The sequence below is a fragment of the Aphelocoma coerulescens genome, chromosome 1 (genome assembly GCF_041296385.1).
Source record: "Aphelocoma coerulescens isolate FSJ_1873_10779 chromosome 1, UR_Acoe_1.0, whole genome shotgun sequence".
Lineage (NCBI taxonomy): Eukaryota > Metazoa > Chordata > Aves > Passeriformes > Corvidae > Aphelocoma > Aphelocoma coerulescens.
Genome location: NC_091013.1, coordinates 37,072,862 through 37,090,108, shown reverse-complemented (window position 1 = coordinate 37,090,108; position 17,247 = coordinate 37,072,862). Strand labels below are relative to the sequence as shown.

The window sequence follows — 17,247 nt, the reverse complement described above, 5'->3', positions numbered from 1 at the left end:
TTCAGCACCAGTGTTAAAAGATGACAATGACCTAATGTCTGAGAAAATGTCATAGTAGGCAAAAAAGATTCTTTGGCCAGTTAAAATTAGTCTTTGAGGTGGTACCAGTATTGCTGACATCACCAGTAACAGAAAATGCAATTGTCTAAACATGTGCAAAGAAGATTTATTTTACTTTGAAGTAGAAAAAAAAAAGGGTAAAAAATGCAAACTAAAAGGAAACTGTTTATTAAACAGTATATGATGTTGAATACTGTGGTATGAAAGCATACCTGCTGCAAAGGGCACATGGTATGGGGTAGTAGATTAGGAAAGATCAGTCTTTTCTGATAAGCTCCCTGCGGTGTGGCTGGTAGAAAAAAGACTTAGAAAAACCCAGTAGAAAATTACCAGCATCTATCACAGTGAGAATAAAATATAACAAAAGCCTGTAAAAGCAGTCAGAAAGAACAAACAATTCTTGATCCATGGTAGTTAAAAGAAGTCTGTAAACAAAGCAGGTTTTATTTTCATTTCAAACAGTCCTGTGATCAGACTGAAGTGAGATAGCAGCTGCTTAAATAGAGTTAACAAGCCAGATACTTCAAACTCAGTAAAATGCTACTGTATGGTGTGGTGTGGCAGTTTGTTTTTAATGAAAGTCAGCTTTCTGGCTACAAGCAATATGTGTTATCAGAACTTCCACTTGAAATTTCACAAAGAAGGAATTGTTAACACTGAGGGTGAGGAAGCAACATATTTCAAGTTAAAACTGGGGTTTAAATAGGCCATGAGTTTACTTCGGTGATTTCTTTTTCACCAATATTTTCAGAAGACTTTACTCATTTTTATTTGAAATTTGCTAAAAATGAATGCCAAACTACTGAAGTTTTGTGAACAAATATATAAGGATTGTTACAAATTACAATTGTTTTCAGACAACCATAACTGTTAAAATTTCCCATCTGTTGCTGAATTATCACACAGGAAAAAATCATCCTGTTATTCCCCTGGCCAAGTCATATTAAGCAGTTTATAACCAGATATTGAAGTATGAACTGCACAGGTAGGAGAAAATTCACTTTCCTAGTCTCCAGTTTCAATGGTATAAGAAGAAGTATCACTTCAGGAAGTTGTATTTTCAGACTGGAAGAAGTAATTCAATTTTGGAGAAACATGCCAGCTAGGAAAAAGAGAGGTAAAAGAACTTAGAGACTAGGCAGACTGACATGGAGATCCTGACTCTGCCCTATATGTCAGGTTTATTACCTTGAACTATGCTTTGAATTCTCATTAGCACTCTACCTACTGGTCCATTACATTATACTGCATCTAGCATATATTTAGGTAAAAATATGCAATATTAGACTAACAAAAAACGAAAAGTGTCCAGGAAATTCTTCTTCCCTTAAAACAATTTCTTTCCTTTTCTGTTTCTCACAGACTTGTCCCAGATTCCCACCAGAAGGTAATTTGACGACCTTGGACTACTTTTTAACTACTAGGTTCATTATTTAACTACTAAGCTACCATAGCCATAGTAAAATAGCTATTTCAAGTCTTGTTCTTAAAAGAGTAAATTTCTTCATCACCATACTTGCTTTTTTTTTGTCTTTGTCTTGCACCACACTTTACCACAAAAATTTTCTCCACTAGGGCCCTTTGTGGGCTACTGTAATGTGTTCAGATATTATACCTAAAAGTACTGTAGAAGACTCTGTGAGATAATCAATAAATCAGTGTTGAGAATAGCTTGAGTAGTGTACAACAGATGAGACATCGGTCAATAACTGAACTCAGAAGAGAGCATAAGCTGTTGAAGAAAAGAGCACTCATGGAAGTTAGAAAGACAATCCTTTGCAAGACTGTTTTTCTTTTTTTTAAAGGAATGAAAGGGATTAAGCAAGCAAGCTTAATTCTAGCATTCCCTGATTTTTGATAGCTTAACTTTGTAGCCCTCACCCTGTGCTTCGATACAGCATTTTGAGTGCAGCATATAATGTCTTTTGACATGTATAAACATTCTTATGATTAGTAGTCACAGGGTTTATTTATTGTCATGAATTGTGTCCAATCCAATTTGGTTTCATATTGTCCAATTTCCAAGTATCTTTCACTGCAAAGAGAATTTCGGAAATCTTTAAATGTTAGGGGCTCAGTTGAAATAGCCTGCCTTGGCAAACTCACTGAAACATATCTGTCAAGCACAGCAAAAGCCTTGTAAAATGCTCCACTGCTGTAGGCCATAGAAAGGAGCTATAATAAACTCTGACCCATAAAAAGTCATGTAAACATTATAACCTGTTTTTACTAGCCTTTTAAGTGCCAGGAGCAATTGATCTTATATGGCTTAGGTCTTTCCAGCTTCCCAGTCTCCATGAGGACCTAGGATCCTACATGGGTGTTCAAGTGCCTCTGGCTTTGGAAGCCTAAAACAGGAACAGATACCACACTATCAGCTATTTAGTTATTCACTCCAGACAGATGTTTGATATTTCCAACAGAAAACATTTTAAAATCAAGCACCTATGGAAATCAACTGACTGTTTCTCTATTGTTAATCAAAATAAATGTCCATGCAATCTCGAGCTGTTTCCCTAAATTGCTGCATCTGTCACACTGGAAAGAATGACAGGGGAAAAAAAAAAGGAAAAAGAGTAAAAAAAAAAAAAAAAAGAAAAATGTTTTAAATTTAGAGTAACAGTGTCCTTGCCTTAGGGCTCTCTGATCATTACAGCTTCCCTAAGGTTCAACGTTACTCTTTGTTTTGACAAAAATGCTGCAAACCTTAGTCCTCAGGGGAAACTGAAGTTCACTTCAATGCACTTCAATGGGATTTTTGCCTGAGTAATAGCTGAAGGATTTAGCTCACTGCTAACTTCATGAACAAACAACGTGAATTTTACAGCTTTTGATTTCTGCCAAATTCTTTCCCCATTAAATTGCTGTGGGAAATCAGCCATACAATTAAAACCTATTTTATGTCTTCAATAACGTTAATGAAGCAATTGTGGATTTCAGAATTTTATATACATGTGTGTATATATGTGTGTATTTTGTCATCACTGCAGCAGCTGCTGTTGGCCTCAAACATCTCTTAAATACATAGACTTAGCAATGGAGGTGTACGTGACTCTGTTGGTTATTAAACCTCATTAAAAAAGCCTAAAAGCCCTCCCCTATACAGATGGCTGCCATAATATGCAGAAATTTGCTACTTATTAATATGTGCACTCTATTCCTTCCATTCTGGTTAAAGAAAATTAAAATATAGATGTAATGAGGAGGTAGTGTTTAAAATTTGAAGCTGGTTCCCAGACAGTTTATCTTTCCCAGCAGGGTTTTTTTGAGGCCACATCTGAAGGTAGCATAATTTTTACATGCCGGTGTCTGGACCTGGATCTAAATGTGAAAACTCAGATCTATTATTTGTTTCAGTGCATTTTTTGCTTTTCAATCCTTATAGCAGAAATCCCTCTGTATGAGGAATAGTTTTTTACTTCAGTAGCAACTCTTGCGGGGAGAGCTGGCAAAAAGATCTTCTCCAAAATTATGAAATTGCTGCCCTGCTGTAAAAATATATGTTATGAGCAAAAATGGTTCTAAATTCTAGTTTTGATTCTTCACAGAATAATACAGTCAGGATTTTAGCCAAAGATTTTGATTCTGAGAAGCAGCTACAGACAGGTGCAAAATTCATATTTCCATTCTGTAATGTAATACTCATTTTTCTGTGTGTTTCCCTCGGAGATCCAAATTTGGAAAGAATGGCCTGAAGTTCAGAAGAGTGGAATATGCTTTTCTACCTAAAGCCCGAGTTTCAGTGGTCATCTTAGTCTCACAATATCCATCTTTGGAGCATTTACCCTTTCAGTGCTGTACCACTTAAAGGGGATTGCAATCCTGAGTTGAATGGCCATGAGGGAGAGTGTAAGGACATGTGACTTCCTGAGATGAGAATTTGCAGTAAGTGGCTTCCTGAACACAGAATGACATAAGCAAGAAAATAAGAGATATATGAATAAGGAATTGCCTAGGGTAGTCTCTCTATAGAAGAAAAATGGGAAATAAAATTTCCTCACAAGAAAATCTTCCAAATTTAATGAATAATCAGGCAAGTATCTCTCTTAGGTAAAAAAAAAAAAAAAAAAAAAAAAAAACCAAAAAAACAACCCTGGCATTATTCCCTATCATGTTTAGTAAGAGTTAAAATTTGTTCAGAGCCCAACTCCTAAGTCAGCTGCCCCCTCCCCAGGTAATTGATACAGAAGAATCAAAATTTAGAGCATTTCAAAAGGCACTGAACTTTCCAGCACTGCTGGTATTTCAGTGATTATGTGCATGACCTCCTCCAGTAACTTTGACCATAGAAATTAACCACTGGAAATTTAGGAATGAGGGTGGCTGTCAGTGGTATATAAAAATATTTGAAGTAATACGAAACACTCATTCACGCAAATCTCGTTCTCCAGTATCTAGCCACCAGTCCTAAAACTTTCTTTTGCATTTTTAAGCTGGCAGTTCCATATTTCTGTCAGATATATGTTGACAGGCTTCTCTCATTTCCTTTTTACAGAAGTGCAATTCCTCAATACTGCTTGCATATGGGAAGTATCAACACTGCAAAATAAATTATTATGTATCCTTTTTTTCCACCTTTTTAACAGCCACATGTAGTATTTGCAGAGTCAGACAGGCTGAATAATTTTCTTCTCAGAGAGCATGTACAAAGTTGCTGTGTTTTCACTTTGTGGAAATTGTGTCCCTGGTGCAGATACAGAAGTGCTGGCACACTTCTGTTAATATTTAGCTGTTCTTGAAAATAGAGCTTGATATTTAAATCCAAACATTATGCTGGCTTCTTGGGCTGGCTGGTGTGAAATTTAATTTGTGCTGTTAAGCCTCAGAAGCCTGGGGAAAACAGGAGATGAACAATGGCCATTAAACTCCAGTTTTACAATATCCTTCAGACATGAAATAGCGAGTCTCAGCCCCATGGACCCAATGTCCCTTCAAGGACCACAAATACGGGTGCTATGCCTGAATACTGGATTTGACCTTTGGATTTTTTTTTCACTGCCCATGGCAGGGGGGCTTGAACTAGATGACCTTTAAGGTCCCTTTCAATGCAAACCACTCTATGATTTTTATTGCTAACCCTTCCAATGCACAGACACAGTGTTTAGAAACAAACAGAGCAGTAGAAGAACTATATCTTTGCCTCAGCAGTAATGTTTGGAGACTTCCATATTTATTTTTTTTCCACCAACCTTTTCCTTGTGAAGTAAAAAAAAAAATTATTTATTTTTCAGATTTCTTCAGAATTATCCTGCACTTATATTCATAAAGTTGCCCTAAATAAATAAATACTTTCCCCACAATGAACATATGTAAAATTATTAATAAATATGTACATTCAAGAAAATTATTCTCAAGAGGCGTTCATAATGTGAAACAAGTTTGAACTAATTAAAACTTAACTTCTAAACAGAGGCCCAGTCAAGTGCCTCTGAAAAAATTAGCACCAGAGGGAAGAATGGTATTCCACCAGTTTTTGCCAACAAATCTCTATGCCTCACTTCTGAAGGCACCAGTTGTTTGGTCCTTTGTGCTAGCTCAGTGCAGCTCTCCTACGTGCCCTCAGCTTCAGAACATCAGAGAATTTGTAGAGCCAAAATAAACACATTTTTTCTGTCAACACACTTCACATTTCCCCCCCGTAGCAGTGTAGTAACTTTCAACTTAAAGATTCTGAAGTCCTGTGTGGGTGAGCTGAAAAGCAAGTTCATCATGTGAAGAAATAAACTCCCCGTGGAATCTCCTGGGATTTTTTTTTTTCTTACTTTCCTTACTATCCAGTTAACATTAATCACCCCCAGCTGCTTAATTTGAATCAATAGGTCAGGGGCTGGAAAAAGCCTGCCATTCCCTAGCCATGTTAGCTGCATACATGTTATATTCTTAAATTTGAATAAAGGAGTTAACCTGAATGTCCTGAAAATTTTTGACAAAAGCAACATGATGCTGAACACTGATTTCTGTTCTAAAATCAGTTCACCTGCCAGACAGAAGACTGAGTGGTTGTGACAAAACAAGAAGGTTACTGGCAGTGTGACTAGACAGTATTGCCAGGAGGTCAAACAGTATCAGCCTGTTCCAGCTGAGAACAACAATTTGGGAATATGATGTGGCAATATAGAGCTTTGTTTCCTACCCACACAGAAACACATTATCCTATTTTATTTCAACCAGACCACTTCCCCAATAGCTAATTATTATATCCATAACTTTATTTATTTCTTTTAGAAAGATCACACTGTTTCAGGCTTTGATTTACAAATTACACTATTCAGAACCACAGATGTTTTTATCTTGTTTGTTATTTGGATTCATCATATTTTCATTATTTCTGTATACTTCAGTTTACATACTGCTCTTCAGATTCATGTTTGTTCAACAGCATATACCTCTATCCTGATATTTAATGCTGTGTATAAAATTTAATTTAGAGGAATTTCACTTCTGCAAAGTTTCTTGAACTCCTTGGAAATTCAGTGATGAATATTGTATTCAGAATTCTCCCTTCCCCCAGATTTTCTCCATTTTCTCTTAAAGCAAGTGCCCTTCTTTACAGCTATGTTGAAATTTCTTCTGGAATTCTCCCCCTGTCTTTGATCCTACTTGCTTTTCCATTATAAAGATCATTTACACTAATGACGTTTGTAATAATGCAAGTTACAATGCCTATAGTTTTTTTTTCTTATCACAGATTGGTTTCTATCCCTTTTTAATAATGTTATTACCCTTAATTTTGATGTCTGATTATTATCAGAAGACCTCAAATATTTTATTCAGTTATCATATTTAATTCCATTTTTAATACTGATAAAATATCTCTAAGTCAGCTTTAGAAAGGTGTTGCCAGGGCCTTTGTGAAGTAAGTAAAACTTCTAAATTGTTAAGGAACAAATCTATAATTTCAAAGCAGGATAAGATTCATTCTAGTAAATTTAGTACAAACCTCCTAGTCTGACTATGGAGGTGAGTCAGCAGAAATAACATTTCATCTCTGGGAATGGTACCAGCACTTGGTAACTCCTCACAGATGTGTTAATCAGTGGCTAACTATAACAACCTTTTTATTGGCAACACATATGGAGAGAACTTATTTTTGCTTCTGACTGCAGTTATATTACTTTCCAATACTTTTCTAAGTAATAAAAGCCCTCAGGCAAACCACTTGATTTGGGTCTTGCTTGCTTCCACCTGTCCTTAAACATGTGAAAATCTGCATTAATTTTGATGGGAGTTATGATTTTCCAGGTAGAGAAGAATACTTTCTTTTAGGGCACACACATACTTAGTATTTATGGTAATTAACAGCCGAGTATCGGATGCTTTGTAGGCAAATAAACTACTGTTTCCTTTAGTACAAATATAGTGACTCTGATGGTCTGATTGGATACCACACTTTGCCTGCTGATCTGATCGTTATTTTGAAATTTTCATTTGAAAAAATATCATGGTTTTTATCTCTGTGGTTTCTTCTCATAGATAATTCTCAATAACTTTCCATAAAAAGATGCCCTGTGGTGTCTTTGCTTAAGTATTTTTACAGTTTTAAATTTTTGCCCTTCTCTTTTAGTTTATTATAAACAAAACAAACACACCAAAAAATGGAACATCTTGTGGCAGAGCTATTTTAAACTAAGTAAAACTAAATTACATTGCAACCAAGACACAATATGGTCAGTGTCAAACAGTTCAAACATATGCCTCACTTCAAAAAAAAACCCAGGAATTTGGGTATTTTTTATAATTGCCCTAAATTTTTAAATAACAGGAATATCCTCTTCATAGTCACCATTCCTACTTCTACATTTCCATCTCTGTTTTCTTGAGCAAACTCTTCACGTGAGTGTGGTGGGTAGGCCTACAGTATAGATCTAACTGTGCTCTGTTACCTATGTATGGATTACAAATGTGTATTTATAACATTAAGTTTTGTTTATGCTGTTACTATTGATTTTGTGCAAGCAAATGCTATATATATATATATGCATATATATAAAAAAATTACTGCTGTGATATTAAATACACTGCATTGTCAAACCAAATGCTTACCCGGGGAAGGCATAGATGTATGGGTATATGCATATATGTGTACCTTTATCTGTACCTGTGTGTATATCTGTGTCTACATACCTATGCTAAATTTAAGTACACGTGCAAAACACTTCATAAGGCCATAATTCACTTTTCCCTTTTCATAAATTCTGTAATCAGACACAGTAGTTGCATGAGGCCTGAAAAGGCTCCATATAGAGTAATTTTTGGAAATAATTTAAATTCTATTTCTCTTTACACATACTTTCACCTGAGGCTAGCTGAAACTTGAACACCAGGCCATTTGAACTGCTTAGGGCCATTTTTGTAATAAACAGAGAAGAGAAATTGAGATCCATTAGTAATTTCCAAAGTACAGATAAGTTGCCTTTCATGAAGACCACACTACACTGCATAAATAAATGGGATTGCCTACCTAATTTAAATTTGATTTTTGTGCTAATTTTCTTTACAGTATACCTCACCAAAATGTATAGGTTTCTTATGAACAAGTCCTTTACTATTTGAGATATAGTGTTACTTAAATTAGCCGTATCATGACCTAGAAATGTTGGGATAAAAATAGTAATTAATTAATGATTAATCTATATTTTTTGCAACAAAGTCAATTTTTCATCATGGATCAGTCTCGTACCATGCGAAAACACAGGGTTCAGCCTTCAGTGGCCACATTTTTGAATCTGGCATTAAGTTGATCTGATTCAAGCCTGAACATATGTGTTTCATTCAAACACCTAATGATCCACAATCTGTTGTCATTTTAAATATATATAAAAGGGTGAACCTGAATCACTTCTTTTAGGGAAAGCTAAGTAAAATTGAGTTCCTGTTTCTTGTGTTGGCTCCCTTCAGTACTGCACACACTGACACTCACAGGCCATTCATAGGTTTTTGCATTAACTATTCCTGCATGTGCATGCAAATCAATTTTTTTCTGTTGTGTATGGCTGAGCTCTCCAGCTGTCTGTACCGAAGGAGATCTGCACAGATGCCTTTCATCACCTTATCAAAATCAACAGACTAAAATATAGCATATTGTCCAAAATATCAACTTTCTACTGATGTGTGTAGTCTTCAAAGAACATACTAAAAGTAAGTACCATTCTCTCAAAAGGTAGAGGCAGTTTCAGAGGAAAACAATTCCTTCTAGGTGCAATTTTTACTTATTTTTTTGTTATTCTAGGTGTCCTTCCTGGGACTCTTCCGTATCTGCCAAAATATTTGTTGCAATATTTCATTCTTTAATGGAATTACAGTTTGTATGTACTAAAACTAGTATAGGTTTTGGGGTTTTTTTAATCTGATACCTTATTCCCAAGGAATTGTACTATTGTTAGGTATTCATATATTGCTATGACACTTTAATGCAATTTCTCTTAGAGTTTAAGATAATCACTTATTTAATGTGGATACATGATCTGAAGTGAGCTGTTTGAATATTGATGATGCTGAGAACTGCATAATGTGCTTACCTTCAGATGAAGTTCTATGCTGTAAGGTTAGAAATATTTTTTTCCTTAAACGCAGTGGATAATAAATTTGCAGTCAAGGTTTTGACTGTTGTGATATCTGACTTTTCTGAAGAACAGACTTATTCTGCAGGGATCTGAGAATCTCTGAGAGCCTAATTCACTTCCATTTAGTTCAATTAATAAACTTCTATTAATTTCAAATTTGCAGAATCAACCCCCAGATAAACAGCAACACTAGAGCAAGTCTTGCAATGCTAATTCCTGGTACTTATAAATCCTGCATTTAGTTTTTCTTTTGAAAGAACACTAAGCCAGTTTACTCAGAACTGACAGCATTCTGTCTTCAAAACTCCTTTAAAAACAGCTCACTTGAAATTTGAGCTGAAAGGAACAGTGTTCCTCTTTTTTTCTTACCCCCAAACTTAACTGCAGGTGGTCAGTGGAGCCCATAACTAAAAGTGTTCACTGAAGGACTCGTCCTCATACAGACTGGCAGAATGCTATGGAGTCCCTTTGACAGTCATTTTTATTAGAAGATAGTCAAAAATCCCACTTTCAAAGTAAGAAGTGTCACTTCCACCTCCTGGTCATATCGCTGCAAGTATCTTTCCCATAAGGCAAGCTACAGGCTAACTACAGGCTAACTAACTAAGTTAGTCATGAGATGTTACAGCATGATTCAAGTTAAGGAATGCCATTTAGATTCAGCCTCAAAACTGTATTTCTAGCCCAACTCAGACGTGTGAGGCTCTTGTTTCTAGAATGCAATCTGTATTCTTCCTAATCCCTTTTTTTGGTCTCTTTTCCTACCAGCTCCGTTACTCTATCACCATATTCTTCTTTCTTTGATATAGCAGTGAAACTCCCGTATTTTAAGGGGATAACAGTGGCACAGAATTAATCATTCATATTTACTACCTTCTGAATGTTCTGCCTCATTCTTTTAGGCTTTTTTTTTAAACTCAGTTGCCTCATTTACAGTCTTTTAATAAATATTTGTGAGTGGCAGTGAACTGCAATCACTTATAGGAATATTCTTAATTTTGATTTGTATTCACTAACGGAAACAAATTTAACAAGCAATTCCTAGACTAGATTTTTAATACTTTAGTCCTCATGCCTCACATCTCCAGTTCTTATGTCTGATGCCATGTTTACTGGTATGCTCTCTTGGATACAGTGTTACCAGATACTTTCTTCTAGTTTTGAGTGGAGACTTAACTGGGAATAATCACCCAGATAGTTATTGCCCAAGGAAAAAAAAAAAAAAGAAAAAAAGTCTATTGAAAAGTAGGAAATTAATTTTCATGGATTAAAATTTAAAAATTAAGGTTTGTTTTTAGTCTGCATTGAAGTAAAACCTTGAAAGCATGAAATGCAAAGCCATTAAAATCATACTGCTCTTATTCACTTAAAAATGACCCATAACAAAGGGCATTTGACCGGTGTGTGGGCAACAGGTCTTCCTTCTTTGTATTAATCCAGAGCAGAGAGCTGAACAACAGTCCTTTGTATCTTGGACGACATCCCTCATGGATTGGCTGTTGAAGGGTGATCCCCCTATTCTTCCTGATGGAGCTATTTCACTATGTAGAACTGCATGTCTGGCTGATGGTCAAGCAGAGTGATTGCTTGAAAAGCTACTACAGCATTTAAACTGTGGGTTTGAATCGGTCATCACAGCTGTGAAGAAGTATCTATGATTTTCCAGGCAGGTACTCTCTCTGCTGCATTATACTAGAGCACGAGTGTTTATTTTTTTAACCAAGGAATCTATTCTCAAAACCTGCAGGTTCCTATGAGAATGCTCATATCAGTTAATTTTTCTTTTCTTTTTTTTCCTTCCCCCAGATGAACAAGAAATGCATATTTGGCTATTCAGTGTGCAATCAGTTTTAAGAATAGGTGCTAATCTCATAAGTGCGTGTCATTAGAGAAACATAATCACAAGTACCAGTCCATCATTTATATGATTCATTATACATCTTGCATCAGAAATGTTAGTCTCAAGTGTCTGGTATATTGACACTCAAGTTCTGAAAGCTATTTTATAATGAAGCACAGCACACAACTTTAGAGTCAGTTCTATCATTCCTTTTTGGCCTGGAATGATTAAATCTAAATGTTCCTTTAATTACAGCAGTAGAGACTGAATTTTACCTGCAGTTGATCCCTACTGATGACCCCATGAGCTGGGTGCAAATAGCCATGATTTGTTACACTTGGCCACTGACTAAATGTGAAATTTTTGGAATGTCTAAAAAAAATCCCTTGAGCCATATTTTAATTATGTTCACATGGAAGAGGAAAAGTATAGACATTAAAATAAATACATAATAAATGAATGAAGGAACCATCTCTTTAAAATCCAGAACCTCCACAAACTATTTGGAAATACATTTTTTAAAAGAAGCTTTGAAGATTACACTTGCTCATGACATCCAGTGAATATCAATGGCATAAGTTATATTGGCAGAAAACACAAAGAACGTGTAAAAGCACTGCTATAATTATTATACTTTTTTAGTACCCCATTCTTCGGTGACAAGAATTAGTTATGAAAATTACATAGACAGCATCAAGGAACTAATTTGTTACAGATCCTCCATCACCACCTGATAAAGAGTAGTATTTTACAGAAGTATGAACTTTTTGCTTCTCCTAACAATAAAAGGAGTGCAGATCCTTCTATTTTTAATCATCAAAATTAATTTTAAAAATTATTAATGTAATACATAAGAATCATTCACTGATAACATCCATAGCTCAACTCTGAAGAGTTGATATTCTTTTTTCTCTTTCACAGACATTGAGTCTGAAAAGAGCCAAAGAGGGTTAAATCAGTTATCTTAATTTAAACACTCTGCTTGCCCAGGTACATTAGAGTCACCAGTAAAACAATCTTTCAACTACCCTATAAAGGCAATGGGAATATATTAAGTTATTCTGAACATATGAAAGTCTTATTTGCTTATATTTAAATGTATATATAAGAGGTTTAGTCCTTCTAAGGATCCTAAGGCTCACTGAAAACTGTATAAATGAAGTACCTGATGAAGAGACCCTCAGTAGTCATTTGGTGAGATGTCTGCATTTAGCACCCTGTGTCTGAGATATATTTACCTGGATCTTTAAATTTCCTTTTTCACATTGCAGCAGCTTGAAGTAATGAGAAACTAGTCCTCTCCCTACTGATATTGCCATTGTTTATTACATGCCAAGGTGGGTACTATCCACCTGAGATAATGGAGAGGGGCCCTATGTACTGCCTTTGAGAACTTTGGTTTCATTACGGTTTATGTTTTGGTTTTGTTTTTTTTTTCCCCTAAAAAGACACCAGACTCATTTATAAACTCATCTCAAACCTAAGAAATCAGTTTAAATAGCAAAAAAAAAGAAGATGAGAACTAATTATGAAAGGATAATGGCCTTAAATCTTGACTAGGTGGCTCCTTGTCAAAAGGAGCCTTGTGAGGGTGAAAATTTGTCTTCAATAGATTATTGCAAAAATTCACATCAGAAGAATTAATGAATATTTTGTAACTACTAAATCTCTAACTCGAAGGTTCAGTGTGTAGGCAAATGTTGAAGACTGGGAGACTATTGAAAAAATAATTGCTTGCTCTGACTTGCCCCTAAGCATCCACTTTTTTGAGAATGGATGCTACAGTGTCTTGTCATCTTTATAATACTGTATACTAGTTTGCACTTTTCAAAGTTTCCCTAAATATCAAACCATTCTGTTTTACTGATGTGTCTTGATTGGGGTAAATAATAACTTTGTGCACGAAAATTTTGTATCATTCTGATTGCAATTGCTGCATCTGTAATCCTCATGCATCTCTAGAGTAGTCTTTTATCCTTTTCCATAGAAGTAGTAGTTTGGAACCATACCATAATCCTCTTCTTACACTTGAAAAAAAAACCTGTCTGTCCTGTACTCATTTCTGAGGAGCTGTTCTTCACAGTACACTATAAATGACTGCAAATGGACACTGTACTTGCATGTTTTATCCAAAAAAAAAAAAAAAACAACCCAAAAAAACCCACAACAAAAATAAAAATACCAAAAAGCACACTACAGGAAATACTGTTTTTAGGAAGGCAAAATAAAAATTGAAAGGAAAATGAAATTGAATCAGATAATTCAATGTGCATACATACAAGACACACCCCTTCTCTTTCCTGTAGCCTTCCTTGCTTTTCTAAAATTTACCTAGAGGTTTTACTCTAAAAAAGGGAATTTCTATTTACAGGAGTAGCTGAAGAAATTTAAATAAGTTAGGCTTAAAATAAATATGTGAGATTTCATATATCTCACTGGAACACATGTTAAAATACATCCTTTAAAGAGTGAGAGATGAAAAAGTTGCTTTAAAATTAATCCAAATTGAAGGAGTTTCTCCCTTTGACAGGTGTAGATTTTAAATGTTAAAGGTCTGAGCCTGCATAACTTGTATATTTAAAGCTCCTCATGACCTCTGAGTACACTGTAACAATGATTTACTCAATTTTTTCTTGGTTACTTCAGGGTACCAAAGGATTTTATAATTACTGCCCCATTTATAGGGGGGGGGGGCAAACTGAATCATTATCATCTTCAGTTCAAACAAAGTCCTTTCCCTATGATCCTGTCTCCTTTTTGATAGGAAACCTCTTAATAACAAAAAGACTAGATCTCTTGGAAGCTATTTTACATTTTGCACTGTTAATAAAATTACACCCTTGATGTTTTCTAAATATATCACAGGTAATCAATGCATCAGAACAACACATTCTTCTTGCTGTGATTTAAAAGCTTCATCAGATTCACAAAATCCTGACTCTTTGTACAGAATATTTGGAAACAACTGCAACCAGAAGCCATGTTACTCAAACAGCTAGCTTCAGGAACCAGGACACATTTAATGTCACCTTTTTACAAATACCTGGTTATTAATCCTAGCAATATTAATCCTTTATTTATATTCCTCACTCAATTCATGAGTGACTAATTGGTTGAAATGAAGGAGAATTTCAAATTCATCTGATGTTGTCTGTGTTTTTACATGTAAGCCTCTCTCTAACACTTATTATACAATTATATATGCTCAGTTCTGAGAAACACTGCAAAAATATTTTTGATTCCCAAAGTACAGCTACAGGGAACGCGTAGGAGTGCTAATCGTGTGACATGAAGGGAAAAATTACGTAAATTCATGAAGTGCTCTGTTTTGCACAGCTCACACTTTGAAGTCAAGGCAGATACACAAACATGAACAAATCTAGCACTTGCTGGCAGAGTGCCAGCCAACTCGTTCACACATAAGAGCAGTTCATGTATCAGTAATGGATGAATCAACAAGTGACAGATTTCTTCTTACAGCTAGGTGAAGGGTGGTTTCACCGCAAAGAGTACATTTACATTCACCTCATGGCTCCTAAAACCAAACTGTGTTGAACTTGGTAGGAAAAAAAGAACACCTTTATGGCCACCAGGATCTCTTTAGGGTTCCAGTAGTTCTACTGTTTGTTCTGCCTTGCTGAGGTTGAAGGCCTTTGCCTAACATCCAAAATAGTATTTTCTGAAATTAAAGAGGAGAAAAGAAAACAAAAACAAAACAAAACAAACAAACAAAAAACCCACAAAAAAAAAAAGACAAAAAAAAACCCAAAAACCCCACAAACAAAAAAAACCCCAAAACCAACAAACCACCAGTGTGTGGGTGCAGTGTTAGAAGCCTGTTTTAAAAAGTTCATGAATGCACATAATAGTTAAACATACTCTGCTCAGGATATCACATAGTCTAGGGGCAGGCTAAACTACATGTCACAGGACATGCAGTTTAGGAATAGATTGGTCGTTCTTAGTTTTGAGGGGAAAAAATTATGAAATTAGTTGGTAGACTTATCTTTAATCCAGTAGAGTTTCAATCACAAAAGAGATTGATTGTGATTTACTGCTGTTGAGGACCTCATGTACTCATGATGTGCATGTGTTTAATAACAAAGGCTTCATGTGTACTGATTCAAATTCACAAATACAGATTCAGTGTTTTATTGTACTGGTTTCAGTGCCTGCATTTGATTGAAAAGCTGTGTGACATGCATTGCATAAAATGCACCAAAAAGACCTCACAGTGAATCCTACCTTTTCTCTTTATCAGTGACAGCTCAGCCTGGTCACCTCTGTCAAGCAGTGCCCAAATGAATGATGAAAACATACCTGTATGATATTGAGGTGATATGGTACAGTAAGTATTCATGTTACTCAAAATCTAAATATTTTGAAAGTTTTTATCTTGGACAGTTTTGTACTACTAACATTCATAGCTGTGCCTGATCCTATTTTTCCTGCTGTAATGAACCCGCTTGTTAAAGAAAATAACTCCAGATTTGATGCAGGTGGGGGTAGTTAACAAGATGTTGACCTAGTCATCCATTTGAGTCAAAGCAGCACAAAGGCAGGAAAATGTTTTGCTAATCAAAACATTATCTATAGCTAAGGGTTATTTTAGCTGAGGTGGCTAATATCCTGAATTGTTTGTATAATCCTATTATTTCCTCTGTAATATAGACCATTGTGTCTTCTGATTAGCTGGTACAGTTACAATAAAAAGGGATGTTGTTTCACTCCTGTTTAAGTGTCTGTATTCTCTTTAGCTTCTGAGTGTGGCCCCATAAAAGCATGTAGAATTGAGGGTTCAGATAGGCACATTTATTAAATAAAGAGAGGAAAATATTACCAATTTATCTACACCTAGCATGATGAACTACTGATATATAACTAATTGTATAATATAAAATAACATCTTTCACCATGGCACAGATATTCTGCAAGAGAGAAGGTACTTTGAGAATATTAGGCTTTATTATCGAAATCTGCTAACTTTCCACAAGGACTTTCCTTTATGAAATTTTGATACCACTGTATACCTCAATATTTCAGTAATAAAGATTTCTTTAAGACAGCTATTCACAGATACAGAGAGCCTTACTCTGATGAGATCTCTAAGATCATCAGCAGTGAAAAGGGACTTCAAAAAAGGTTTCAAAGGCAGATGACTTTTTTCCCTATTGGTAATAAAATAAATAGGCAGTCATCATGATTCTACTACCACAGCAGATGTCAGCATTTTTATTTATTTAGGACTCCAAGATTAAATTAAGGAAAAGCATGTCCTACATGAATTAAGGAGACTCAGGGAACTCACATATCTAAAGAATAGATGAAAGTAAGATTATACTTACACACACACAATGTAATCCATTAAAAGGCTTTCTAACACTTCCAACACAAAATCTAGACCAAATACCTGTTACTACCCAGGTGAAAAAGTTTCTAGGGGAGAATTTTTATTTCTTTTTCTCTTCTATAATCTACCCTTTCCCTTTGGTGCAACTTAATCTACTGGTTGTCTCTCTCCCATACCCACCATAAACTTATTCACAAGGGTAGGACTCAGGTGACTCTCAGCCAAGAACCTCCAGCTTTATACCAGAGGAACAAGATCTCAAGGAAAAACTCTTCCATCAGTATCCTCCTTCCTTCAGCAGACCCTTAGCAGTCCCACATGAATGGTCTGTGTTGGAGCCCTTCAAGCAATGTTCCAAGATTTGTTTCTTTTTCAGACTCATCTCTAAATGACCAAGTTTTGGCCTTGGTTGAGCCTTAGGAAAGTACTCTCAC

At 35.4% G+C, this 17,247-nt stretch overlaps 1 long non-coding RNA gene across 1 annotated transcript; it reads right to left on the bottom strand.

The window, feature by feature from the left end:
- Nucleotides 1-255: 255 nt before the first annotated feature.
- Nucleotides 256-15,925, bottom strand: LOC138118406 (uncharacterized). Its single transcript, XR_011155116.1, has 3 exons — nt 15,883-15,925; nt 15,709-15,783; nt 256-1,162 (listed from the first exon to the last, which is right to left on the bottom strand). It is a non-coding gene; the product is annotated as an uncharacterized lncRNA (long non-coding RNA).
- Nucleotides 15,926-17,247: the final 1,322 nt, after the last annotated feature.